Source organism: Nycticebus coucang, chromosome 23, assembly GCF_027406575.1.
Source record: "Nycticebus coucang isolate mNycCou1 chromosome 23, mNycCou1.pri, whole genome shotgun sequence".
Classification (NCBI taxonomy): Eukaryota; Metazoa; Chordata; class Mammalia; order Primates; family Lorisidae; genus Nycticebus; species Nycticebus coucang.
The window spans coordinates 5,268,921-5,296,473 of record NC_069802.1 but is presented as its reverse complement, the minus strand read 5'-3'; the positions used below and the strand labels follow the sequence as shown (position 1 = coordinate 5,296,473).

At 41.5% G+C, this 27,553-nt stretch overlaps 2 pseudogenes; both read left to right on the top strand.

Annotated features, from left to right (window-relative positions):
- Window positions 1–353: 353 nt before the first annotated feature.
- Window positions 354–1,248, top strand: LOC128575946 (glyceraldehyde-3-phosphate dehydrogenase-like; annotated as a pseudogene).
- A 2,526-nt stretch (window positions 1,249–3,774) lies between these two features.
- Window positions 3,775–3,896, top strand: LOC128576154 (uncharacterized; annotated as a pseudogene).
- The last annotated feature ends 23,657 nt before the right edge of the window (window positions 3,897–27,553 follow it).

Sequence of the window (27,553 nt, the reverse complement as noted above, 5' to 3'; positions counted from 1 at the left end):
AGATAAGTTACAGGAGGGAGAAAGTGTTTGCAAGGCACAGAACAAAGGATTAAAATAATAATAAATAATGGTTACAGATGAATGAGAAAATGACAAACAAAATGGGCAAAGGACATAAACGTGTATATTAGAGAAAAACAAAACCCACCAGTGAAAGCACATCAAAAGAATTCTAGCTGGTCTTCCTGTTCGTCAGACAACTGCTTCTTCTAGTGCAGTGCCAGCCACAACCCTGAGGCACCATGGCAAAAGTGAAGGTTGGAATAAATGACTTTGGTCAAGTTGGGCGCCTGGTCACCAGGGCTGCTTTTAACTCTGGCAAAGTAGATATTGTCACCATCAATGACCCCTTCATTGACCTCAACTACATGGTCAACATGTTCCAGTATGATTCCACCCATGGCAAATTCCATGGCACAGTCAAGGCTGAGAATGGGAAGTTTGTCATCAATGGAAATCCCATAACCAGCTTCCAGGAGCAAGATCCCACCAAAATCAAATGGGGAGAGTCAGGCGCTGAGTATGTTGCGGAGTCCACTGGTGTCTTCACCACCATGGAGAAGGCTGGGGCTCACCTACAAGGGGATGCCAAAAGGGTCAGCATCTCTGCCCCTTCTGCTGATGGCCCCATGTTTGTGGTGGGTGTGAACCACGAGAAGTACGAAAACAGCCTCTGCATTGTCAGCAATGTCTCCTGCACCACCAACTGCTTAGCCCCCTTGGCTGAGGTCATCCATGACAACTTCGGCCTTGTGGAGGGACTCATGACCACAGTCCATGCTGCTACTGCCACCCAGAAGACGTGTATGGCCCCTCTGGGAAGCTGTGGCATGATGGTTGCGGGGCTCTCCAAAACATCATCCCTGCTCAACTGGTGCAGCCAAGGCTATGGGCAAGGTCATCCCTGAGCTGAATGGGAAGCTTACTGGCATGGCCTTCTGGGTCCCCATTGCCAACGTGTCAGTCATGGATCTCACCTGCTGTCTGGAGAAGGCTGCCAAATACAATGATATCAAGAAGGTGGTGAAGTAGGCATCAGAGGGCCCCCTCAAGGGCATCCTGGGTTATACTGAGCACCAGGTCATCTCCTCTGACTTCAACAGTGATACCCATTCTTCCACCTTTGATGCTGGGGCTGGCATTGCCCTCAATGACCACTTTGTCAAACTCATTGCCTGGTATGATAATGAATTTGGCTATAGCAACAGGGTAGTGGATATTATGGCCCACATGGCCTCCAAGGAGTAAGAACCCCCCAGACCACCAGCCCCAGCCAGAGCACGAGAGGAAGAGAAAGGCCCTTAGCTGCTGGGTGCCCCTGCCTACTCAGTCCCCACCTCACTGAGAATCTCCCCTCAACACAGTTTCCACACTAGACCCCCTAAAGAACAGGAGGGGCCTAAGGAGCCCCACCTTGTCATGTAACATCAATAAAGTTCCCTGAATTCAGCCAAAAAAAAAAAAAAAAGAATTCTACTACAAGTTAAAAGATGCAAGTTTAAGCAATAAGGAGAAAAAAAGCTCACATTTTTCTAGTTGCAAACAAAGTAGAAAGTCTGATGACGGGAAGTATAGAGAAGATGCAAGTTGCCGATAGGCGTGAAAATGGGAACAACCTTTGGAAAATAATTTGACGACACTTGGCAAAGCTGAAAATGTCCTTACACCATGACTCAGAATATTTAGTTCAAAGAGATTTGCCTTCCTTGCCATATGTACAAGGAAGAATGTACAAAAAAGTTTGTTACCTCACTCTTCATGGCACCAATAAATAAATAAAAATAAAATAAAAGCAGCCTAATTCACCATTGGCTGGGAAATAAACATGTGACTATTCATATAATGGGTTTCCGTGTCGTAGTTAAAACAAGTAAATCATATGTACAACTAAATCATATGTACAATTATCCAGGCAGACCAATTTTTTTTAAATATTATATTAAGTAAAAATGAAAGTAACTTACAATAGGATATAATCAATATGATACCAATTCACATAAAACATTTTGTGCACATAAAATTATACACAAATTGTATCCTATTGTGATTTATTTTTATGAAAGTAAAATTTATATAGAGTATATGTATATAGTATATATAGAGAAAATACATATACAGGCAGTATATATATGCACATATCCTTTGCCCATTTTTACTGGGTTGTTTCCTTTCAAGAATTACAAACACTTTACAGAGAATTTCTGATACATATATGTCCTGTCTGTGTTATAAACTTGGGAGCCATTGGTAGAAGTTCATTAGGTGACCTATTCTACTGCAAAACTGAAAGAGGAGAAAGATGATTAATAAAGCTGTCATAATCAAAGGCACTGGGTCTCGCAGCTCACACCAGCTTGCAGAATTACACTTAGAAACACAATGGCAGTCGGTCCAGGGCTTTGGCTCTGGTACAATGCGTTCTACTTCCTGCATCATTTAAATGTGGTGGAATTGTTATAAACATGAGTGCTATGGGTCCCAGTTATCTGGATGGAGTTCTCCATAAATTTTATATGTTGACTATAGTATCAATTACAGTTAAAAGCAAGCTTATTTCTCATTAATCATGTGACTTGAAGTTAATTACTTGCCTTCTGTGAAGCCAAGAGCCTTAATTTATTAAATGAGAGACTCAGACTCTCTTATCTCTAAAATTCTTTTCAATTCTTGTTGTGGGTCATTCTAGTTCTTTAGTCAATAGTTAATATATTCATGAAAATGGTTTATTCTTCTAAGACCAAAATGGAAATCCAATCTTCTTTAAGAAAAATTCCTTATGTCGGCTTATTTTATGAAACTTTGTAGATATATATAAATGTATAATTAAGAATAGAACAAATTTCCGTGTACCCACCATTCAGCTAAAATACATATAGAACATTACAGTGTTTCATTTATCAGTTGGCAAAAATCTTTAACTTTAACAAAATACCTTATTAGTAAATCTGCAAGGAAACAGGCACCTTCATACATTGTTGGTGAAAGTGCAAAAATTTGGTAATATCTAGCAAAATTACATGTGCGTTTACTCCTGGAAGCCACAATCACCTTTCTATAAATCTGTCTCAAAGATGCATATCGCAATTAGGGAAGAAAAGGCGATCAAGGGTATCCATATAGGGTCAGAAGAGATCAAATTTTCGCTCTTCGCAGATGATATGATTGTATATCTGGAAAACACCAGGGATTCTACTACAAAACTCTTAGAAGTGATCAAGGAATACAGCAGCGTCTTAGGTTACAAAATCAACATTCATAAATCGGTAGCCTTTATATATACCAACAATAGTCAAGCTGAAAAAACAGTTAAGGACTCTATTCCATTCACAGTAGTGCCAAAGAAGATGAAATATTTGGGAGTTTATCTAACAAAGGACGTGAAAGATCTCTATAAAGAGAACTATGAAACTCTAAGAAAAGAAATAGTTGAAAATGTCAACAAATGGAAAAATATACCATGTTCATGGCTGGGAAGAATCAACATTGTTAAAATGTCCATACTACCCAAAGCAATATACAATTTTAATGCAACCCCTATTAAAGCTCCACTGTCATACTTTAAAGATCTTGAAAAAATAATACTTCGTTTTATATGGAATCAGAAAAAACCTCGAATAGCCAAGACATTACTCAGAAATAAAAACAAAGCAGGAGGAATCACACTACCAGACCTCAGACTATACTATAAATCGATAGTGATCAAAACAGCATGGTATTGGCACAAAAACAGAGAAGTAGATGTCTGGAACAGAATAGAGAACCAAGAGATGAACCCAGCTACTTACCATTATTTGATCTTTGACAAGCCAATTAAACTTATGTGCTATACAGATAGTTGAAGGTTGATTAGCAGTATGACTGTAAGTAGTAATGCTGCCAGTCTCCTTCAGACAAGAAACTTTATAGAAAGTGGTTAAATTTATTAGGTAAATAACAGGTCTTTATCTACAAAAGATGTGACCATTTAGGTTTTCTGTTTTGGGAAACTAGGATTTTAAAAGATATGTTTGAAAGATAGTATAATCCATGTATGATGGTTCAGAGCAGACTTTGGAGTTGATAGCCTGGAATTCTAATTCCAGCTTCAGCAATGCTCTGATTCTCTGAGCTTCAGTTTTTTTTCTTGGGATAAAATGGGCATGAATTCTGCTTGCCATGACTGTCATGACATTGCATATAAAAAGTGCTAAGTAAATAGTGGTTGTTATTAACCCTGTGTTTTCTATGCAGTATTTAAAATTCTAAAAAAAAAAAAAAAGCCAATTAAAAACATTCAGTGGGGAAAAGATTACCTTTTTAACAAATGATGCTAGGTGAACTGGCTGGAAACCTGTAGAAGACTCAAACTGGACCCACACCTTTCACCATTAACTAAGATAGACTCTCACTGGATTAAAGATTTAAACTTAAGACATGAAACTATAAAAATATTAGAAGAGATTGCAGGGAAAACCCTTGAAGAAATCAGTCTGGGCGAGTATTTCATGAGGAGGACCCCCCGGGCAATTGAAGCAGCTTCAAAAATACACTGCTGGGACCTGATCAAACTAAAAAGCTTCTGCACAGCCAAGAACACAGTCAGTAATGCAAACAAACAGCCCTCAGAATGGGAGAAGATATTTGCAGGTTATGTCTCCGACAAAGGTTTAATAACCAGAATCCACAGAGAACTCAAACGTATAAGCAAGAAAAGAACAAGTGATCCCATCGCAGGCTGGGCAAGGGACTTGAAGAGAAACTTCTCTGAAGTCTTCTCTGAAGAAGACAGGCATACGGTCTACAGACATATGAAAAAATGCTCATCATCCTTAATCATCAGAAAAATGCAAATCAAAACCACTTTGAGATATCATCTAACTCCAGTAAGATTAGCCCATATCACAAAATCCCAAAACCAGAGATGTTGGCATGGATGTGGAGAAAAGGGAACACTTCTTTTTTTTTTTTTTTTTTTTTTGTAGAGACAGAGTCTCACTGTACCACCCTCTGGTAGAGTGCCGTGGCGTCACACGGCTCACAGCAACCTCTAACTCTTGGGCTTACGCCATTCTCTTGCCTCAGCCTCCCGAGCAGCTGGGACTACAGGCGCCCGCCACAACGCCCGGCTATTTTTTTTTTTTTATTGCAGTTTGGCCGGGGCTGGGTTTGAACCCGCCACCCTCGGCATATGGGGCCGGCGCCCTACTCACTGAGCCACAGGCGCCGCCCGAAAAGGGAACACTTCTACACTGCTGGTGGGAATGCAAATTAATACATTCCTTTTGGAAAGATGTTTGGAGAACACTTAGAGATCTAAAAATAGATCTGCCATTCAATCCTAAAATTCCTCTACTAGGTATATATCCAGAAGTCCAAAAATCACATTATAATGAAGATATTTGTACCAGAATGTTTATTGCAGCTCAATTCATAATTGCTAAGTCATGGAAAAAGCCCAAGTGCCCATCGATCCACGAATGGATTAATAAATTGTGGTATATGTACACCATGGAATATTATGCAGCCTTAAAGAAAGATGGAGACTTTACCTCTTTCATGTTTACATGGATGGAGCTGGAACATATTCTTCTTAGTAAAGTATCTCAAGAATGGAAGAAAAAGTATCCAATGTACTCAGCCCTGCTATGTAACTAATTTATGGCTTTCATATGAAAGCTATAACCCAGTTATAACCTAAGAATATGGGGAAGGGGGAGAAGGAGGTGAGGGAGGGGGTAGGATGGGCGGAGGGAGGGTGATTGGTGGGATTACACCTGCAGTGCATCTTACAAGGGTACATGTGAAACTTAGTAAATGTAGAATATAAATGTCTTAACACAATAACTAAGAAAATGCCAGGAAGGCTATGTTAACCAGTGTGATGAAAATCTGTCCAATGATCTATAAAACCAGTGTATGGTGCTCCATGATTGCGTTAATGTACACAGCTATGATTTAATAAAAAAAAATAGAAAAAGAAAAAATACATATGCAGAAATATGAAATGATGTAGTGTACAAGGTTATCCGTGGTACTACCATTTGTAATAGCAGAAGATGGAAAACAATCTAGGTATCCATTGATAAGAGACTAGCTAAAGAAATAATGGTACCTCAATATGATGAAGTACTATGCTGCTGTAAAAAATACTCTATAAGCTCGGAGCCTGTGGCTCAAGCAGCCAAAGCACCAGCCACATACACCTCAGCTGGCAGGTTCAAATCCAGCCCGGGCCTGCCACACAACAATGACGGCTGCAACCAAAAAATAGCCGGGCGTTATGGCGGGTGCCTTGTAGTACCAGCAACTTGGGAGGCTGAGGCAAGAGAATTGCTTGAGCCCAGGAGCTGGAGGTTGCTGTGAGCTGTGATGTCATAGCACTCCACCCAGGGTGACAGCTTGAGGCTCTGTCTCTACAAAAAAAAAAAAAATACTCTATGAAATGTGTACAGCATGCTACTTTTTGTGTAAGAAAAAGGACCTATAAATATGTGTACATATATATACATTTTTAAAAAGTGATAACAAAAAGATAAACCAAACTCCAATTTTAAAAAATGGATATCTATAGAGGAAAGAAAAAAATAGAAAGCAGAAAATGACTGGCATAAAGAAAAGATGTTCAACATCATGCATCAGTACACAATTAAATTAAAACGACACTCAGATACCATTGTACACATATTAGAATGGCTAAAATCTGAGACAGCTGACAACACCAAAAGCTTGTGAGGATATGGAGCAGGAGAAACTCCCATTTGTTGCTGGTGGAAAAGCAAAATAGTACAGCCACTTAGGGAGACAGTTTGGCAGTTTCTTACAAAACCAAGCACGCTCTCATCATAAGATCCAGTAATCATGCTCCTTAGTATTTATACAAATGAGTTGAAAACTTATATCCAGGGCGGCGCCTGTGGCTCAACGGGTAGGGCGCCGGTCCCATATGCCGGAGGTGGCGGGTTCAAGCCCAGCCCCGGCCAAAAAAAAAAAAAAAAAAAAAAAAAAAGAAAACTTATATCCACACAAAAACCTGCAGATGGGTGTTTATAGCCACTTTATTTATAATTGCCAAAACTTGAAAGAGGTAGATGAATTAATGAACTGTGATACATCCATACAATGAAATATTATTCAGCACTAAAAAGGAATGAGCTACCATGCCAGAAAAAGACATGGAGGAACCTTATATGCATACTTCTAAGTGCAAGAAGCCAGTCTGAACAGGCTAGTCCAGCCCAGGAGTCCCTCCTTTACCCATGGTTTCTTTTCACTTTCTGCAGGTTCAGTTAACCGCAGTAAACCGAGGTCTGAAAATATTAAATGCAAATTTCTAGGAAGTAATTTGTGTTTTAAATTCTTAAGCATCAAAAGAACGACCACTCTGAGTAGCATCAGGAAATCTTGCATTATGCCTCTTCGTCCTGCTCTGGGCTTGAACCATTCCTTTGCCCAGTATATCCATGCTGTATACACTAGAGCAGTGGTTCTCAGCCTGTGGGTCACCACCCCTTGTTAACAACGAAAATACATTGCAGCATTAGGAAGGTTGAGAACCACTGCGCTAGAGCATGTACGTTCATCACTTAGTAGCTGTTCTTGTGATCAGACTGACAGATAGAAGAAGGGTGAATATAGTACAATAAGATATTTAGAGAGAGAAGAGAGGCCACATTCACATAACCTTTATCACAGTATAATTGTTTTATTTTATTATTGTTAATGTCTTACTGTACTTAATTTATAAATTAAACTTTGTCACAGTATATATAGGGTTCATACTATCTGTGGTTTCACCAATCTACCATAGGTCTTGGAATATATTCTCCAAGGATAAGGGAGCACTACTGTATATGACAGTGGTTCTCAACCTTCCTAATGCCTCGATGTATTTTCATTGTTAAAAAGGGGTTGTGACCCACAGGTTGAGAACCGCTGGTATATGACATTATAGAAAAGGGGAAACTATGGAGACAAGAAAAAGTTCATTGGTTGCTAGGGATTTAGGGGGACAGAAGAGAGAGATGAACAGGTGGAAGTTAGGTGATTTTAACTACTCTGTATGCTATTGTAATGGTGGATGCGTCGTCAAACATTTGTCAAAATCCACATTATAGAATGTACAATGTAGGAGACCAGATGATTCAAGGGAAGGAGCAGTGAGAGTTAAGCTTTGAATGCTCTATAACTGTAAGAAACACCTGTGATGTAACATCTCGATAACACGTTGGTGATAAGGGCATGGAAGGGTTCGGCTGTCCTTAACATGAGAACATGAGCATCAGTGCTTGGCAGTCTCCACACCTGTGGTGCAAATAGCCACGGGATCACTTCCATAAGTAGCTGCAGGAGAGGTTAGTCAGGGTTCATTCATTCTCTTATGGACTGGCTCACTCTAATTCTTTTGCTCCTCCTGCTCAGAGAGGGAGGAGCAAAAGAGAGTCTTTGCTCCTCCCTTCCATAAAGACTGCTAAAATTGGCTCTCCTACTAAGACTGTTCCCCTCCCTCGAACACTGTGTGTATCTCTCTCTCCTGCTAAGACGAATTGATCTCTGGCACCTAAGGGGAGTTGTTCCCGAGCGAGGTAGCACAGCAGTCCGCATCCAGACAGTTTCATAGGCCGGGGCCGGAGACCTGGCCAGTCCCGGCCGGACAGTACAGCCCAAAGAATGAATCCTAATGTAAACCATGGTCTTTCTTTGGTTAATAATAGTGTGTGGGGGCAGCGCCTGTGGCTCAGTCGGTAAGGCGCCGGCCCCATATACCGAGGGTGGCGGGTTCAAACCCGGCCCCGGCCAAACTGCAACCAAAAAATAGCTGGGCGTTGTGGCGGGCGCCTGTAGTCCCAGCTACTCGGGAGGCTGAGGCAAGAGAATCGCTTAAGCCCAGGGGTTGGAGGTTGCTGTGAGCTGTGTGAGGCCACGGTACTCTACCAAGGGCCATAAAGTGAGACTCTGTCTCTACAAAAAAAAAAAAAAAATAGCGTGTGAAAGTTGGCTCATCAATCGTAACATGTACTGCAATAATGCAAATTAATAACAGTGGGAAGAAGAAGTGGGTGTAGGCAGGTGCAGAAGGGTAAGGGAGCGTATGGGAACTCTGTACTTTGTGTTCATTTTTCTGTAAACCCAAAACTGTTTTATTTTATTATTATTTATTTTTTTTTGAGACAGAGTTTCACTTTGCAGCCACCCTTGGTAGAATGCCATGGCGTCATAGCTCACGTCATAGCTCAAACTCTTGGGCTCAAGAGATCCTCTTGCCTCAGCCTCCCTAGTAGCTGGGACTATAAGTGCCCACCACAAAGCTCAGCTATTTTTTTAGAGATGGGGGTCTCACTCTTGCTCTGGCTGGTCTTGAACTCCTGAGCTCAAACAATCCACCCACCTTGGCCTCTCAGAGTGCTGAGATTACAGGTGTGGGCAACCACACCCAGCCCAAAACAATTTTAAAAAATTAAATTTATTATTTTAAAAAAATAAAGCCAGGGGACAGGGATAAAAATAAACCATCCCGAATGAAATTTGTATATGATTTTGACTTTGGAGTCATGTAACTGTGATTATTAATGAGTTAAACAAAATTAATTTAAAAGGAAAACAAAAGAACAAAGCATTCCCTAAACATCTAAGCCAATTGAAACAAATGAATTTGGCTCCATATCAAGTTGGTGGCATGATGAAAGGACTATTTCAAGTGGCTGTGAAAACAGGATTTGCCTTTTATTTTTTTGTGAGACATATGCTGAAGCAGTGATTGTCAAACAGTGTGGCATGAGAGGATTTTAGATGTGCTGTGAAAATTTTTAAAGATCATTAATTGAATTATTTTTGAAAGAAGTTCAAAGCACAGTAAGTACATTCTTTTTTTTTTTCACTCTTTTTTTTTTTGAGACAGTGTCACTATGTCGCCTTCGGTAGAGTGCTGTATCGTCACAGCTCACAGCAACCTCCAACTCTTGGGGTTCAACGATTCTCTTGTCTCAGCCACCCAAGTAACTGGGACTATAGGCACCCTCCACAACACCCTGTTGTTTTTTTTGTTTTTGGCCGGGGCTGGGTTTGAACCCAGCACCTCCAGTATATGGAGCCAGTGCCCTACTCCTTTGAGCCACAGGCAACACCTCGCCCAGTTGTTTTTTTTGTTGTTGCAGTTGTTATTGCTGTTTTAGCTGGCCCTCCAGCCTCGGTGTATGTGGCTGGCACCATAACCACTGTGCTAGGGGCACCAAACCTTTCACCCTTTTTTTAATCAACATAATGTAAGTGTGCCTAATTTTAAGTGTGCATAATTTAAGAAGTTTAACTATATAGGTTCAAGTGTGCTATGAAATTTTAAAAGGTTGAAAAACACTATAAAGACTAAAAGATTGCAAAGAAAGCTTAACCTATGTTTCATCGTTTTATTGTTAATGACAATACCGTGTTTCCCCGGAAATAAAACATCCTCCTAAAATAAGACCTACTTACAGGTTTCCTTCTGGGTGAAATATAAAGCATCCCTCCGAAAATAAGCCCCCCCCCCCCCCCGGCTCTGTCTCGGAATGAAAATTAATTTACCGTAAACTGGTTGCTAGGGCCCCCCGACTGGCATCTAGCAACCAGTGACGTTATGCAGAGTCCTGACGTCACTGCCGTGTGGAGGGGAGCGGAGGTCCAAGTGAGCGGTGACGCGGGGAGGGGGCGCAGGAGAGAGGAGGAGACTTTGGCAGATGCGTGTAGAACAGGAGGATCAGAGCGGTCGGGTCGAGGTGAACAATAAATGTGTACGTATTCTTCTTCACAGAAAAATAAGACGTCCCCAGAAAAGAAGACCTAGTGCATCTTTGGGAGCAAAAATTAATATAAGACACTGTCTTATTTTCAGGGAAACAGGGTAGTAGAGTTGCTATTTTGAAATTATTATTTTAAAAATACATACAATGTTGGTGGGCATGGTGGCATGCGCCCTGGGACCCTGTGGTCCCAGCCACTGGGGAGGCTGAGGGAGGAAGACCGAGGCCAGGAGTTCAAGGTTAGAGTGTGTGGTGATCACACCTGTGAATAGCCACTGCCCTCCAGCCTGGCCGACGTAGTGAGATCCCATCTCAGAAAGAGAGAGAGAGAGAAAGGAAGAGAGAGAGAGAAAATAATACACTTGCCATATATTGAATATATACTATTTCTATAGTAGCAAAGAGCAAAAAAAGTTAATGTTATTTAAAATCAAGATTTTTAGTTTAAAAGAATAAAGAGAAAATACAAAATAAAAAGTGAAGTGAATGTTATCTTTAATGTAAATAAAAAATATCTGTGTAAACTCATTATTTACTTTTATCTTTCTAAAAAACACTTATTTCCTGTCTACCGAAAAGATCTGAAAGTGGTAATAACTTAATAGCAATGATTACCCCTAGCGCTCAGATGATAGTCTCGATAGACCAATGGAACAGGGGCTTGAAGAAATATCAGATCCAGAAGAGGAAATATACATGATAAGCCTGGGACCACTTGTAGTGCCTGAAGTTCAGGAAGCCTTCAGAGACCACCAGGGTATACCAAAATGGTAAAAGAGTGAAACTGAAAGGCTCCCCTGGCCCAAAATGGCAACAATTTGAGCATCAAAAGAATAACAAGACACTTCATAGGATTCAATTGATTAGAAGAATTCAGGGACATGATTCTGTGTATAGCTTAGGACTTTCTACAAAAGGAAATCTAATCTATAGGGACATGAAGCAGATCGGTGGATACCCAGGGCCACCGATGGGGTGGGGATAAGACTGACTGCGGAGGGCAGAGAAATTCTAGAGAGACGGAAATGTTCTAGGTCCTCACTATGGGGGTGGCTACCCAACGGTCTGTGCCTCCTCAAAACTTCTTCAATTGCACGCTTTTGAAATTGGTGCATTTTATTGCATGTAAGGTATATCTCAATAATTTTTTTTTTTTTTTGAGACAGAGTCTCTCTCTGTGCCTTGGGTAAAGAGCTGTGGTGTCATAGCTCACAGCAACCTCAAACTCTTCAGTTCAAGTAATCCTCTTGCCTTAGCCTTTTTTTTTTTTTTTTGCAGTTTTTGACCGGGGCTGGGTTTGAACCCACCTCCTCTCGCATATGGGGCCGGCGCCCTACACCTTTGAGCCACAGGCACCGCCCCACCTCAATAATTTTTTTAAAAGGGATAGTGACTTCAATGAATATAAATCAAACATACAAAAATCCCCAGAGGTCTTTTTTCTTTTTTACACAGAGTCTTGCTCTGTCACCCAGATTGGAGTGCAGTGGCATAAAATCTAGCTCACTGTCACCTCCAACTCCTAGGCTCAAGCGAGGCTCCTCCGCAGCCACCTGAGTGATGCCCACCATGGCACCCAGCTAATTTTTCTATTTTTAGTAGAAACAGGGTCTCTTGCTCAGGCTGGTCTAGAATTGCTGACCTCAAGTGATCCACCCACCTCAGCCTCAACAGTGCTAGGATTACAGGCGTGAGCCACCACACCCAGCCCTTAATAATTCTTTATTTAAAACAATGTATTTGTTGACCACACCGCTAGGATACCAACTCCTGGAGAAATTTGATCGCAGTGTTGGAACTGAGACCCAATGGGACAGATCTCTCACGTATAGATTAGTGCCCTTCCTTGAGGGTGAATATGTTCCCAATTGCAGAGAGAGCTGGTTGTTGCAAACAGCCTGGCACCTCTACACTCTTGCTGCCTCCCTTGCCAGGTGATCTCTGTACCTGCCAGCTCCCCTTTCCCCTTCCCGCCAAGGGAAGCAGCCTCCCTGCAGGTGCCCGTGTGTGTTCCTTGCACAGTCTGCAGAATCATGAGTCAAATAAACCTCTTTCCCCTGCTGTGAACTAAAATGAAATCTTAAGGCTCCCTCCTCAGCGACTGACTGGCTGGACCCCCTCTTGGCCAAGAAGATCCCCAAACTGAGTTGCTGGCCCTGAGAAAGAAGCTCAGACAGGCTCCTCATGCTCCTCCCCTTCTTAGGGACATCCTTTGTGACTCTCTAACAGGCCCGGGGCGGGTATGCAAGACCTCCCTGCAGATTCTCAATATGCATAACATATTGAAACAAATGAATTTAACCGAGTCTGTCAATACTCTGATTAACAGACCATTTATCTTAAGTATTCCTTTTCTCTAACTCCTGGTCTTTTTTAGACCAAGCCTGACTCTTTCAGCTAATTGTCAGTTAAAGAATCTTCAAACCCATCTGTAACCTGTACGCTCCCGCTGCCAAATGTCCCACCTTTTTTGGCCAAACCAATGTATGTTTTCCATGTATTGATTTATGACCTCACCTGTAATTCCGGTCTCCCTAAAATGTATAAACCAAACTGTCACCCCGTCACCAGAAGTCCACTTGCTCAAGGCTTCTTGGGTGTGGCTCTGGGTCATGGTCCTCAAATTTGGCTCAGAATAAACCTCTTTGAAGGAGCATGGCATCCTTTCTGTTGACACAGTATTCCTATATAGCTACACTCAACAGATTAAGACCCATTAGTCTACTGGGCTGGTCTAGAATTGCTGACCTCAAGTGATCCTCCCACCTCAGCCTCAACAGTGCTAGGATTACAGGCATGAGCCGCCACACCCAGCCCTTAATAATTCTTTATTGAAAACAATGTATTTCCGGGCGGCGCCTGTGGCTCAGTCGGTAGGGCGCCGGCCCCATATACCGAGGGTGACGGGTTCAAACCCGGCCCCGGCCAAACTGCAACCAAAAAATAGCCGGGCGTTGTGGCGGGCGCCTGTAGTCCCAGCTACTCGGGAGGCTGAGGCAAGAGAATCACTTAAGCCCAGGAGTTGGAGGTTGCTGTGAGCTGTGTGAGGCCACGGCACTCTACCAAGGGCCATAAAGTGAGACTCTGTCTCTACAAAAAAAAAAGAAAAAAAAAAAAGAAAGAAAACCATGTATTTCCTCACCACATTGCTAGGATACCAACCCATTATTTTAAAAATTGATAAATATGAATTATCAAACATTTACCCTGCTTTTCTTATGTGGGCTAAATTTGAAGGTACCTAATGATTGATGACAAAAAAGTCTTTATAGAAGAATTACAGTTAATAAATACAGAGGAAATGATAAAATTATAAAATTTTTATTTTTCAAACCTTTTATGAAATGATCGTTCTAAAACCATTAGGTGAAAGGTTGATAAGAAACCTTACTAGTTTATCTCTCAGTGAATCAGGTCACTACATTTGAACCCATTGATTGACTCCCAGACAATATTTGCCTCTGGATGAGATACAGTTGAGGTATATACACCATCGTGTTCGAAGTGTTCTTGCCCTAAATAAATTAATAAATACAACTGAATCTAAAACAAGCCTCTAAATCAGTTTATAGGAAATACTTATTCCATATTCATTCAAATGATAAAATAGCAAGTTTGGCAAAAATGTAGAACATTGGAAACTCTCTCACCCTGCTGGTAAGAGTGCAAATTGGCCCAAGTAGTTTGAATTTGACAATTATTACACAACTGGGGGGGAAAAAACACCTTCTTGCCACTAGATGGTGCCTCCCGGCTTTTGAGTAGTTAACTGAGTTGTCCTCTGACACTTAGTTGCATTTCCCTTTTTACTTCTGATGGGTCCACTGGAGGAAGGGACCAGTACTAGTCACCAGAGCCTCCTCAGCAATTGTAGTCCGGACCCCGCAGCCACATTTGCCCCCCACGGCTGTGCTGCATTGCCCCTGGGGACACATCTGTGAGGCTTGCTGTCCCCAGACCCTTACTTTAATCAGTTTGTAGCAATATCTATCGCTAATACTGTGTCAGGAGTATTTTTCTGATGATATATTTTCAATTCAGTCTTACTATTTTTAATTATTTCACATAATATCCATGCTATCTATTGTAATTTTTTGAGACAATTTCAAAATGATACAAAGAAATTCTGTATATCTTTCACCCAGAACCCAGGTTTACCATTTATTAACAATTTACTAATCTGTCTCCCTCCATTATCTCTATTTCCATATCTACAAATATGCATATATACACATATACACACACACACATACATATATATGGATAACTCATATATAATTGTCTTTCTTTTTTTTTTCTGAGACATAGTCTTATTCTGTCACCCTGGGTAGAGTGCTGTTGTGTCGTAGCTCACATCAACCTCAAAACTCTTGGTCTCAAGCAATACTCTTGCCTCAGCCTTCTGAGTAGCTGGGGCTACAGGAGCCTGCCACAACACCCGGCTATTTTTAGAGATGGGTCTCACTCTGGCTCAGGCTGGTCTCGAACTCATGAGCTCAAGCCATCCACCCACCTCGGCTTCCCAGAGTGCTAAGATTATAGGTATGAACCACCATACACAGCTATATTTAATTTTCTAAACCATTTAAGTGTGAGTTATAGATATAATGTCCCCTTGGCCATATACACAAAATATAGTATACCTATCAAAATCAGTAAATTACCCTTGATACAATGCTATCTAATGCCCATTAAAATTTCACCAATTGTCCCAATAATATAATCAAACATACAGCAAAACAAAATAAGAAACAACGAAAATCAACAAGAACAAAACAATTTTAAACATTCTTTTCCTCTTTCCCTTTTTTCTTTCTGTTCCAAGACCTGATCCAGGGTCATCCTCCGCATTTAATTGTCCTGCATCTTCTTCAGTCTGGGCAACTCCGCAGGCTGCCTCTGTCTTTCGACTTTTCTGATACTTTAGACGACCCTCAGTTGGGTTTGTCCGGTATCTCCTCGTGACTGAACATGTGATTTGGGGCACAGGAACGTCCCAGAAGTGATGCTGTGCTCTCAGTGCAACATAGCAGGAGGTGTTCAACGTCAATTTTCCCCATTTACTGGTGAATTAACCTTTATCATTTTGTCCACTATTAATCTAAATACATATTCTTAATGGTCAATTAATATGTAATTAATAATAATTTCGTAGAGAGATATTTTGGGACTATGTAAATATCCTGTTTCTCATCAAGCTTTCACTCACTATTTTGCCTGAATCAGCTAATACTATGGTTGTTACTAAATGGTGATTTTCAAATTCTATTGTTCAAATTTGTTATTTGGTAGGAAGGTGAGAACATTAAATTGCCCAGGCTGGACACTTGGGACCCTCCATCCTCCCTTCCTTCCTCCTTTTTTCTCACCCTTCACATCAGATCAATCAACAAATACAGCCACTCTGCCCTCTCTCTGTCACCACCTCTCTACCCCTATTAGATTGTCTAGTTCAGGCTGTTGTCACCTTTCACCTGAGTAAACACAATAGCCTCCCAAAAAATCTTCAATTCCATCCTTCATGCAAAGGCAATCTGTCTGAAACACAAATCTACTCATTTCCCCTCCATCTAATGGTCCTCAAGGACGCCTTATTGCCTACTGAACAAGGGTCGGGTTGCCTGACTTGTGCTGCACCTGTTATTACGGCTCCAACACCATCCTCTGTCCTGCCTCTAATTTGCTTATCCCACTACCCAGCATCCCTTTCCTGTCTTCTTGATAGTGACTAAGGTAGTATTCTAGTCAAAATATTCTTATTATTTTTCTTTTTTTTTTTTTTTTTGTAGAGACAGAGTCTCACCTTATCGCCCTCGGTAGAATGCCGTGGCGTCACACAGCTCACAGCAACCTCCAAATCCTTGGGCTTAAGCAATTCTCTTGCCTCAGCCTCCCGAGCAGCTGGGACTACAGGCGCCCGCCACAACGCCCGGCTATTTTTTTGTTGCAGTTTGGCTGGGGCTGGGTTTGAACCCGCCACCCTCGGTATATGGGGCTGGCGCCCTACCCGCTGAGCCACAGGTGCCGCCCTATTCTTATTATTTTTCAAAAATGCTAACTGTTCCTCCCTGGGGCAATAGCATACTTCCTTACTACACAGAAATCAGGTTTGGCCATATGATTTGTTTTGGCCAGTGATATTTGAGCAGAAGTTATGTTTACAACTTCCAAGCAGAAGTTTTAAGAGCCTGAGTGTGACTGGCTAAGTTCTTTTTGATTTTCTTTTTTTCCCTGTTAAGTGATCAGTAATGCTTTAGAGGGAGGCAGCTGCATCAGCTTGAGTCCTAAAGTGAAGACAATAGTGGCAACCTGCAAGGCCATGAGGGAGAAGCCTCTGTGGTTGTAATCCTCTGGGATTTGGGAGTCATTTGTTCCTGCAGAGTAATGGACCCTATCCTGCCTGACATACTGGTCACCGCCTAATCATCCTTTCAGACCAGGCATTGCTTTGAGTGAGGTATAAATCTGCATGACTTTTGGCAGAAGGCAGGCCTTGCCTCCTACTAAGGAAGCCAAAAAGAGCTGACACCTGTTCTGTAGATTCCTCACGACTAGGGAGCAGGCACATGGCCTATGGCCAGCCATCTGGAAGCTGCTACTCACTCAGGACTTTGACAGCAAAGAACCCAGGACAGTGTAGTACAGCATTAATTCCCTTGCTTTTGGCAATGTTGGGTGGAGGGACCACAATGAGGACAGAGTCAAGGGGTGACAGCGAGCAAGGGACAAGACTCTATTCCAGAGGCATCACCTGGCTAAGTCCCAGGATGCCTAATCCCCTGAGTTCCTGTTCATTTTCTGAGCCTGCTTCTCCAGTTCTCCCAATGAGTCTTTGATATGCCCAATATCCTTCCAAACAATTAGTTTCTTTCTTATTTACCTAGTGTTGTTTTCTGCTATTTGCAATCAAGAATCCTACCTATTCTTACTAATTCCTAGGGCCCAAAGTGACCTGGTCTGTACATGAAATCACATTTTAAAAGCTCAATCCTAACTCAATTGAATTCAAGTTGGGGGAGGGGAAGAACGTAGGGCAGCCACGCCCTGTTATGGGACATCACCCCACTTGCCCATGAACCTTGCCCAGTCCTCCTCAATTGCTTTTCTGAGTCCCACAGACATTTCAATCTGCGAACCCTAGGAAGCACTGGAAACATTCATGAGGTCAAAAAGTATATTCTTTTTAGGAGTAGGGGTGTAGAGTAAATGGAAAGGTATAAGAAGGGATCACTTGAGCATTCTAAGTCCTGTCTTCCCACAATAGGACAAAAGGAGGAGAGATTGGTGCAAGAAGAAAAGCCCAGGAGAAAGGAAAGCAGCTGGGAGAGGTGGGGGAGGGAGGACGAAGGCTAGTGGAGTAAGGTGCCTCACTGGTGAGAAGGTTGACAGCCCTCCATGAGCTGTACTTTGGAGGTGCTGGTAATCTCTCTCTTCCACCCTCCATGCCTACAACCCCACGTCCATCATTACACCTGATCACTCAGCTCCTCTGAGCTGGGGAGGAGGCAGGGCAGTGTGGACTCATAATTGAGAAGCAAACTGCCTTTGAGTTCACTTTCAGTGTATGAGAGAGAAAGCACAGAGGGGACTCCACCCAACAAATGCAAACATTGTAACCTAATTGTTCGTACCCTCACATTAATCTGAAATTAAAAAAGAAAAGAAAAACCCAATCCTGCATCCAAAAAGTACTTTATAAAGAGTTGCAATGTTCATCTAATTCCTCTGAAGAGTACTGCTAACTGGGATCCCTTATGAAGCATATTCACCCGCACCTATTCATCTCCCTTCCCTCACCCACTTCTACGCCGGGAAGCTTTCCCTCTACTGCAGCTTCTCTGGACCCTCATCCTCACAATCCCTCACCTCGGGGACCCAACTCTGGGTTCCACCTTCCTTTCTCTCTCTCTACTAACCAGTTCTTTGTTCCCTCAATCATCTTGCCTTGTTCAGCTAGGTTTCTTCTATCTCACGTCCCAGATCTTGTTTTTCCCTTCCATTTTCTTAACTTTGCATTGTCAATTCTGCAAAGGTCTGGGAACCAACCGGCCAATCCAAAACTCTCTTTAGGGTAGAGCTGGCAAAATGGCGCCCACCAGACCCTTCCAGCCCCCTAAGTTCGTTGAAGTTGTAGAATATCACTGTTGCCTTTATTTAGTTAGTTGCCAACGTTGGACAGTGGGAGAATTTTACCTGAAAATCTGAATTTCTAGATTTTTCTGAAAAAGATCTGGTAACATTGGAACTTCATTTCTTCATGGTAAGAATCGTCTGGATATTAATGGCAGATGACTTGGAGTGAGACTGGTCCAAACCTACCTCCACAACTTACTAACTGTGATCCCTGGGCAAATCACTTAACCACAATTGGCCTCAGTTTTCTTGTCCATAAAGTTGAGATAATATTTGTTCCTATGGTTATTGTGAAAATTAAAATGGGTTAGTACCAGAGTCCTAAGGGAAGTACATGGCACCATTATTTTTATGTAGTATATATTCAGTCTAAAGTCTTGCAAAACAATACCCTATATTGTATAAGAATGTATACATATCAGTAAATGAATGTATAAATGAATAGGGATGATAAACACAAATTTACAGTATTGGCTATCTACTAGAGAGAGATAGACTCATATTTCTTGAGCTCCAGTAGGCATGCGACCATTTGTTATTATACATTTTATACCTTTGTCTACAACTGAACAACTCCATCATAAAATTTAAACCAAATGAGTAAAATTTATTTTTTTCTTTTTTATTTCTTTTTGGCTAGTCAAGTGAAGCAGTGGGAGTGGAGATGAAATTTATTTTTAAAACTATAAACACAATATAGCCAAATTTCAAATGAGGGAGTGGGGAGAGGGGAGGAAGGAGGAGGGTGGGGGCCACAGTGTATGGCACACCTGTTAGGGGTGGGACACAATTATAAGAGGGACTTTATCTAACAAATGTGATCAGTGTAACCTAATTCTTTGTACCCTCGATAAATCCCAAACAATAAAAAAAGTAGCCAAATTTCTGAGAAATTGGAAAACAGAAAAAAATTTCCTTCTTTGCCCTGCAATTTTAAACATTAAATAATTCTTCCCACATCTGAGTGAGCTTGGTGAATGAGAATGTTATTTCTGCAGCATTATTCATAATAGCAAAATCATGGAATCAACCCAAATGGCCACCAACAGGTGAACGGATAAACCAAATGTCCTATACCCATAGAACAGAATACAACTCAGCAATAAAAAAAGAATGAAATACTGACATAGGCTACAATTTGGATGAAATTCAAAAACATTACGCTTAGCAAAAAGGGCCAGACACAAAAGACTGTACGTATGTTTCATTTATGAAATGTCTGCAAATGGCCAATCTGTAATACCAAAAAATTGATTAATGGTTGCTGGGGACTGAGCAGAGAACAAGCAGTGGCTGTAAATGGACATGAAGAAGGATTTTTGAAGAAAGATGGAAATATTTTGTAAGTGGACAGTTGTGATGGTCGCACAACTTTGCAATATTTACTAAAACTCCTTGAAATGTACACCTGAAAGGGTGACTATTATGGCATGTCATTGATATGTCTATTAAAGTTGTTTCTAAAAAGCAGACTTAATAATAGAACAAACACGTCTACTTGGTTGGGGGAGGATGTTATTTCAGTTCACAGACATGAACATGGAAGGATTGTTTCTGGGAAAGGACCTAGAACCCTACCACCTTATTTGGTAGAAACCCTCCCTAAAGGTTGAATTGGAGGCTGAAAGCAAAGGCTCCTTTCTGTCAGGGTGTCTGGGAGGAGGCCGCCTTGTAGGAAGACACTCACCAACATGGAAAAAAGCAGTAATGGTGGCACTGGGAGAAAGCCCGGCGTTCCCAGTCTCCATGACCTGTGTGTAGTTTGCAGGCGATCCAGATGTTCCTGCATTCCCTGGTTTGGGGAGGGTGGACACTAAGGCCTAAGAAAAAGAGTAAACAGAAAGAAGACTGAAGATTGGGATTCTGGAACCAAATAGCATTCATATGTTGACAACCCCCGATTTATATCTTTAACTTAGCTCTTGTTTCTAACTCCAGCTTTCCATCTCCCTCGGGTTTTGCACAGAAATAGCAAGCCAAACACAGCCCCAAGCGGCACTCTTGATTTCTACAGCCCCACACCTCTCTTCCCGCCCTCCCACCTGGCTGCCCCTCATCTCCCCACCCTCCTCCTCTGTCCATCATTGCAGCCTCCTCTGCATGAAACCCACGTTCTCCATCACCACTGTTACCACCTGTTCTTGGCCGCCATCACCTCTCTTCTGGACAAAGGAGGTCCCCTTTATATGTCCCCTTAACTGACCTTTCCACTTCCACTTTTGCTTTCCTCCAGCCCGCACTTCACACAACAGCAGAAATGCATTTTCTGTGATGCGAATTGGGTCCTGTCACTCAAGTGCTTAAAACTGCTCAGTAGCTTTTCATCGTACACACACAAGAATCAGTCCAAATGCCTACCTTGGCCTCTAAGGCCCTGAATTATCTGTTTCCCACCTAAGTTCCCACCATACTCCTGCGTTCTTCCCCTTACTATACTTATTTATGCTTGCACCTCTCTCCGTCTTCACAATCCCCTGAGTTCCTTCCATTCCAAGGCGTGGGCACCTACTGTTTCCTCCATTTGTACCAATATTCTGCCTTCTCATCCTTCACACTTCAGCCCAAATGTCATTCTCTCAAAGACCTTCCCCAGTCACTCTATCTAGCATAGCCTCCCTCCTTACACCTTCTTCCCTCTTCTGTTTTCTTCATAGTACTTCTCACAGTTTGCAACTATGATGTGTTGGTTTACTTACTGTTTAGGCCTCTTCCCTTACAAGAACTGAAATTCTGTGAGGCACCTGCTGTTTACTATTGTAGCCCTAGCATCCAGATAATACCTGGAACATAATAATGTTGTGCACAAATTGCTCAACAAATATTTGTTGCGTGAAAGCAGTTAGAAAACCACTCAAATATTTCCCCCTATTGTTCAACTTCCAGAAAGAAACACATTTTCTTGGCTGTATAAGGACTATTTTGATTGTAACAAAAGACGGCCTAAGCCTAAATAAAAGGGAGATTTTAATATGCAGAAGACATTCCAGCCTTAGAGGCAAAGGATGATACATCATTCACAGCAATGGTAGTCGTCAGTGTCAATATTTGCATGGGCTCCAAGCTCAAATTCCCTGAGGGTGACATAAAGAAAACCCAGGGGGCTTAGGCTTACACACTCAATGGGAGTGTCACAGGTGAGAAAGGAAGCTTGGAGAATCCGTATCTTTTGTACTGGTGACCAAACATACCTAACCTTTGCCCCAGAGGGAGCTACTACCTTTAGCTATGTACTTGGATGGTAAACAACCCTGCTGTTTGCTCCAGGGAGAGACATCATCTCCAGTCCAAGGCAGTTGCTGTACAAACATCCTTCAAAACATAACCCAGAAAAAGGCAGCCAGTGCCTCACTTGGAGATGTGCAGAAATGAAAGAGATACACAGAGAAGTATTTCCCAACACGCAGATAGGGAGGAAAAGGAAAAGCTAAACATAAAAAGACGAGAGACACCACCATGGGCACGTCTCTGGAATGGCTAGGGCAGTAAGTTTAGCCCTTTTTTACAAATGAATTTAGGGAATATTTATTAATTTGTATTTTATAAAAATTTTTAGCATTAGACTGTTTTTCTTGAGAAAAACATTGATATCTCTCTTATTTTTTATTTATTTTTGAGACAGAATCTCATTGTCACCCTGGGTAGAGTGTCGTGGCCTCGTAGCTCACAGCAACCGCAGATCCCTGGATTCAAGTAATCCTCCTGCCTCAGTTTTCTGAGTAGCTGGGACAACAGGCACCCACCACAACACCTGGCTAGTTTTTCTGTTTTTAATAGAGATGGATGGAGTCTCCCTTTTGCTCAGTCTGTTCTTCAAATCCTGACGTCAAGCAATCTACCCATCTCAGATTCCCAAGGTGCTAGGCTTATAGGCATGAGCCACCATGCTGTCTGATATGTCTTTCTAATACGTACACAACAATCAGTAAGGAGAACAATTTAAATTCCTGGCAGTGGGCCAACCATGGTGGCTCAGGTCTGTAAGCTCTGGGAAGCAGAGGAGGGAGGATCCCTTGAGCTCAGGAATTTCCAGACCAGCCTGAGCAAGAGTGAGAGCTCATCTCTACAAAAAATAGAAAAATTAGCAGGGCATTTTGGCAGGTGCCTATAGTCCCACCTATGCAGGAAGCTGAGACAGGAGGATCATTAGAGCCCAACATTTTGAGTTTGTTGTGAGTTATGATGACCCGGGGCACTCAACCCTACAACAACAAATGGAGTGAGATTCTGTCTCAAAAATCAATCAATCAATCAATCCTGGCAGTGATGAATTTGAAATCATTTTTTAAAAAATGGCTTCTTATTTTTCATTTTCTGCTTTTTAAAGAGCATATTGTGGCAAATGGGCAAGCAGGGGTACTGTTCATATTTTTCCTGCTGGAGGAAATCTAAAGTATTTTGATTCTGTATAAATAAAAACAAAACTTGGAACGCTTCCAGCTACTTAAAAAAAATTTCCAAGGCAGTAAAGTGCTCTGATTAAGAGATCAAGGATTATATGCACTGACAACTCCCCCATAACCATTTGAAATTTTATTATATTTGTACATGAATTTGAAATTCTGGTTAGCCAGACACAGTGGGTGATGAAGTCAAACACATACTTACCTCACAGGAGATAAATCTGTGGCCAGTGCTTACTGCCACTACAGTGAGCTTCCTCTGTGATCTCTCTTTGATTATTGTAGAACCGTTGTTTAGAAATAAATCAACAATGTATTTGTTTATTGTTTCTTGAGTTATACTTGTTGATATGTTGTTTGTCTTAGAGGGTGAAGCCGTATAATAGTGGGTTTGAATCTGTTTGAATAACTTCATAAAAAGCCTAGAACAATTAAGTACTTAAGTACTTGCTAAATTAAGAAAATAGTCCCCAAATTAATTACAAAACGAGGATTTTAGATCTTAGTGAAGGACGAGTATTTAGAAAGCTCCTCTCCAAATCAATACTTTTTTTGTCTTTCTGTCTCTGAAATTTTAAGAAAGATAATTCCTGTTTTTTCCCCTTGTTTCTCCCATTTCTAACCCAAGAGAAAGTTCAAACCATTTCAGACATAAGTAGCAGTAGAGCTAATCTACTAACGAAGCTAAATAGAACAAATTACACACTGTCTCTCATGTGAGCAAATACATTCCTAAACTAGGAAAATACTTCATACTGTCTCAACATTCCTAAACTAGGAAAAGATTTCAATCAACGAATATTCATTGGGCACTACATGCAAGACTAACTTATTTAATGAGAAAAGTCAGAAAAACAAAACAACTTACACAAGTTCATATTATTTAATATACTCACTCAGAATATGAGATAAGGCCAGGCTTGGTGGCTCACTCCTGAAATCTCAGTGCTTTGGCAAACCAAGGCTGAAGGATCCCGTGAGGCCAGGAGTTTGAGCCTGGCCTGGGCAACATAGCTAGACCCTATCTCTTTAAAAAATAAAATAAATAATTAGCTGTTTATGGTGGTCCCAGACATTTAAGAGACTGAATGGGAGAATCTCTTGAGCCCAAGAGATAAGGCTGTAGTGAGTTAAGATTGCATCTCTGCACTCCAGCCTGGACAGACAGAGCAAGACCCTTTCTCTTAAAAAAAAAAAAGAACATTAATCAGCCATTATTACTGTAAAATTTAATGACTATTTAGGTAAGTAAGTTTTAGTACAGTGCTCTTTAAAGCGTGGAACTGCTTGTTACTGGTATGTGATGAGTTAAGTACAGAAATTAAAACTAAGCGTTAAAAAACTTACAGCAATTTGGCATAGCAATTTTCGGTCTGCTGAATTTCATAATAAAAAAAATTTGTTTTTTCATATGAGGACAATTAATAAAAATTAAGGTTGGGGGGGAGCAGAAAGAGGGACGGAGGGAGGGGGGTGGGGCCTTGGTGTGTGTCACACTTTACGGGGGCAAGACATGATTGCAAGAGGGACTTTACCTAACAATTGCAATCAGTGTAACCTGGCTTATTGTACCCTCAATGAATCCCCAACAATAAAAAAAAAAAAAAAAACAGCCAAAGAAAAGAAAACAACAGTGGGCACTTATTCAGCAGTTATGGAGCAACTGAACATATATTTAAAAAAAAATTTTGTTTTTTCAACTTTGTACAATTTTTGAAAATTTGATTTTTCTAGGAATTCATTTTTAGTGTATTTTACAAAAATATTCTCCTATAGACTGGAAATAAAAATAAGAAAACTAGTCCCAATCACAGATAGTTTTAGAAGTCCTGCTTTGGTATAAAGCCATAATTTAGTATAAAGTCATCTATTACTATTCAGTGGTTTCTGAGCATTACCCAGTAGGATAGGATTATAGGTCATTTAGCAAATATGCTACATTCATTGACTGTTAAGTATTTACTAAGAACCCGAAATATTTGAGGTTTTTAAATGAAGTTGATATGCCTCTCTGCCCATATTCTCTCTTGGAAATATAGTAGAACATCTGTGAGTTGACCATCCAAGGGACTGTAACAAACTGGTCAACACATGGAAGTGGTCAACATAAGGAATGAGGCCCATTATACTGATATGTACATGTGATGTCCAGTCTATGAAAATTAGGTTAACTTCAGGAGGTGGTCAGCAGAGGGAGGTGGTCAACTACGGAGGTTCTGCTGTATTAAAGAATTCTGCTTACTTCTGATCCTGGTCTCAGATTGTTGAATCATGGTGGGCTAATATTAGTCTAAGAATATGTGAGTCTGATATATGTCACCCAAGAATCTGGAATTGGGACATGAGAGATTGAGTGATTAGGTCATAGCAGGCACACAAACTGAAATGTCAACAGTTGTTACGACACTGAACCAAAAGCCACATGTGAGCTGATACTAGGAAGGGAACACAGACGTTGTGAGTAAGAGATTTTGAGAGAAAATCTGAGAGAGAATAAGGAGAAATGGAACGTGTGGCAAACATGCAAGAAGCAGAGAAAGGGATCCTGTCAAAATGTAAATCAGGTCCCGTCACTCAGGGGCTCAGAATCCTGCCCTGTCTTAAGGTTGGGCGGGATGGATCAGCCTGTAATCGGGAGGCTGACAGGTGAACTGCTTGAGCTCAGGAATTCCAGACCAGACTGTGTCTCTAAAAATAGCCCCACAGTGTGGCGGGTGCCTGTAGTCCCAGCTACTCCGGAATCTGAAGCAGAAGGATTACTCAAGCCCAAGAATTTGAGGTTGCTGTGAGCTATAACACTATGATGCCAGGGCACTCTACTGAGGGCAACAACATGAGACTCTCAAAAAAAAAAAAAAGAAAGAAAGAAAAGAATCCAGGCTCGGCGCCTGTGGCTCAAGCGACTAAGGCACCAGCCACATACACCTGAGCTGGTGGGTTTGAATCCAGCCTGGGCCCATCAAACAACAATGACGGCTGCAACCAAAAAATAGCCGGGCGTTGTGGCGAGCACCTGTAGTCTCAGCTACTTGGGAGGCCGAGGCAGGAGAATCGCTTGAGCCCAGGAGTTGGAGGTTGCTGTGAGCTGTGATGCCACAGCACTCTACCCAGGGCGACAACTTGAGGCTCTGTCTCAAAAAAAAAAGAATCCTGTCCCCCGTCTTCTTATCTGACTCAGAGTAAAAGTCAGTCTTTACAACTGCCTACAGGTCCTATGGAATCTTCCCTCCATCGCTCTGATTTCTTTCATCTCCCATGTCTCTCCTCTCCTGTCCCCCATACTCATTCAGTTTAGTTCAGTGGTTCTCAACCTTCCTAATGCTGTGGCCCTTTAATACAGCTCCCATGGGTCACGACCCACAGGTTGAGAACCGCTGGTTTAATCAGACCTTGAAGAACAGCTGCCTCAGGGCCTTTGTACTTGCTACTCTGCATGGTACATCACTCAAAGTCATTTTCTCAGCAGGACATACCCTGAGCATCCTAATTAATATTGGAATGCCCTCCACCCACATTCCCTATCCCCTTGGCTGATTTCTGTTTCTCCAAAGCACTGTTGCTCTGCCCTTCACTCTTTTCTCCCCATTTGGTTACCAATTTTATTGATTTGGCATTTATCTTTCCATAGTTCCTTTTTACAAATATAAACATACATGAACATATTTTTAAATCCCTTCCTGCTTCTTATACTAAAGGCAGCCTATGATAAGCACCATTCAGAACCAGCCAACCTGCTGCTTTATGGACATTGTCCTCTCTTCCATTTGTATTGATGTATAGGACTCTGTTTTGCAAGTGTATCATAGTTTTTTCAACCAATCCCATACTGATAACATTTGATTTGCTCTCAATCTTTTGCTATTACAAACAATGCTATAATAAATAATAAAGCCGGCTTGGTGCCATAGCACAGTGGTTATGGCCCCGGCCACATACACGGAGGCTGGTGGGTTTGAATCCCACCTGGGCGAGCTAAGCAACAATGACAACTGCAACAGAAAAAAAAATAGCTGGGTGTTGTGGCAGGAGCCTGTAGTCCCAGTTACTTGGGAGGCTGAGGCAAGAGAATCACTTAGGCCCAAGACTTGGAGGTTGCTGTGAGCTGTGATGTTACGGCACTCTACTGAGTAGCAACACATAATGAGACTCTGTTTCAAAAAATAATAATAATAATTAAAAATAAATAAATAAATAATAAAGCCTTCTGCTTAGTTCACTTTGTATTTTTGCCAGGCTTTTTGTTTGTTTGTTTGTTTTGAGACAGAGGCT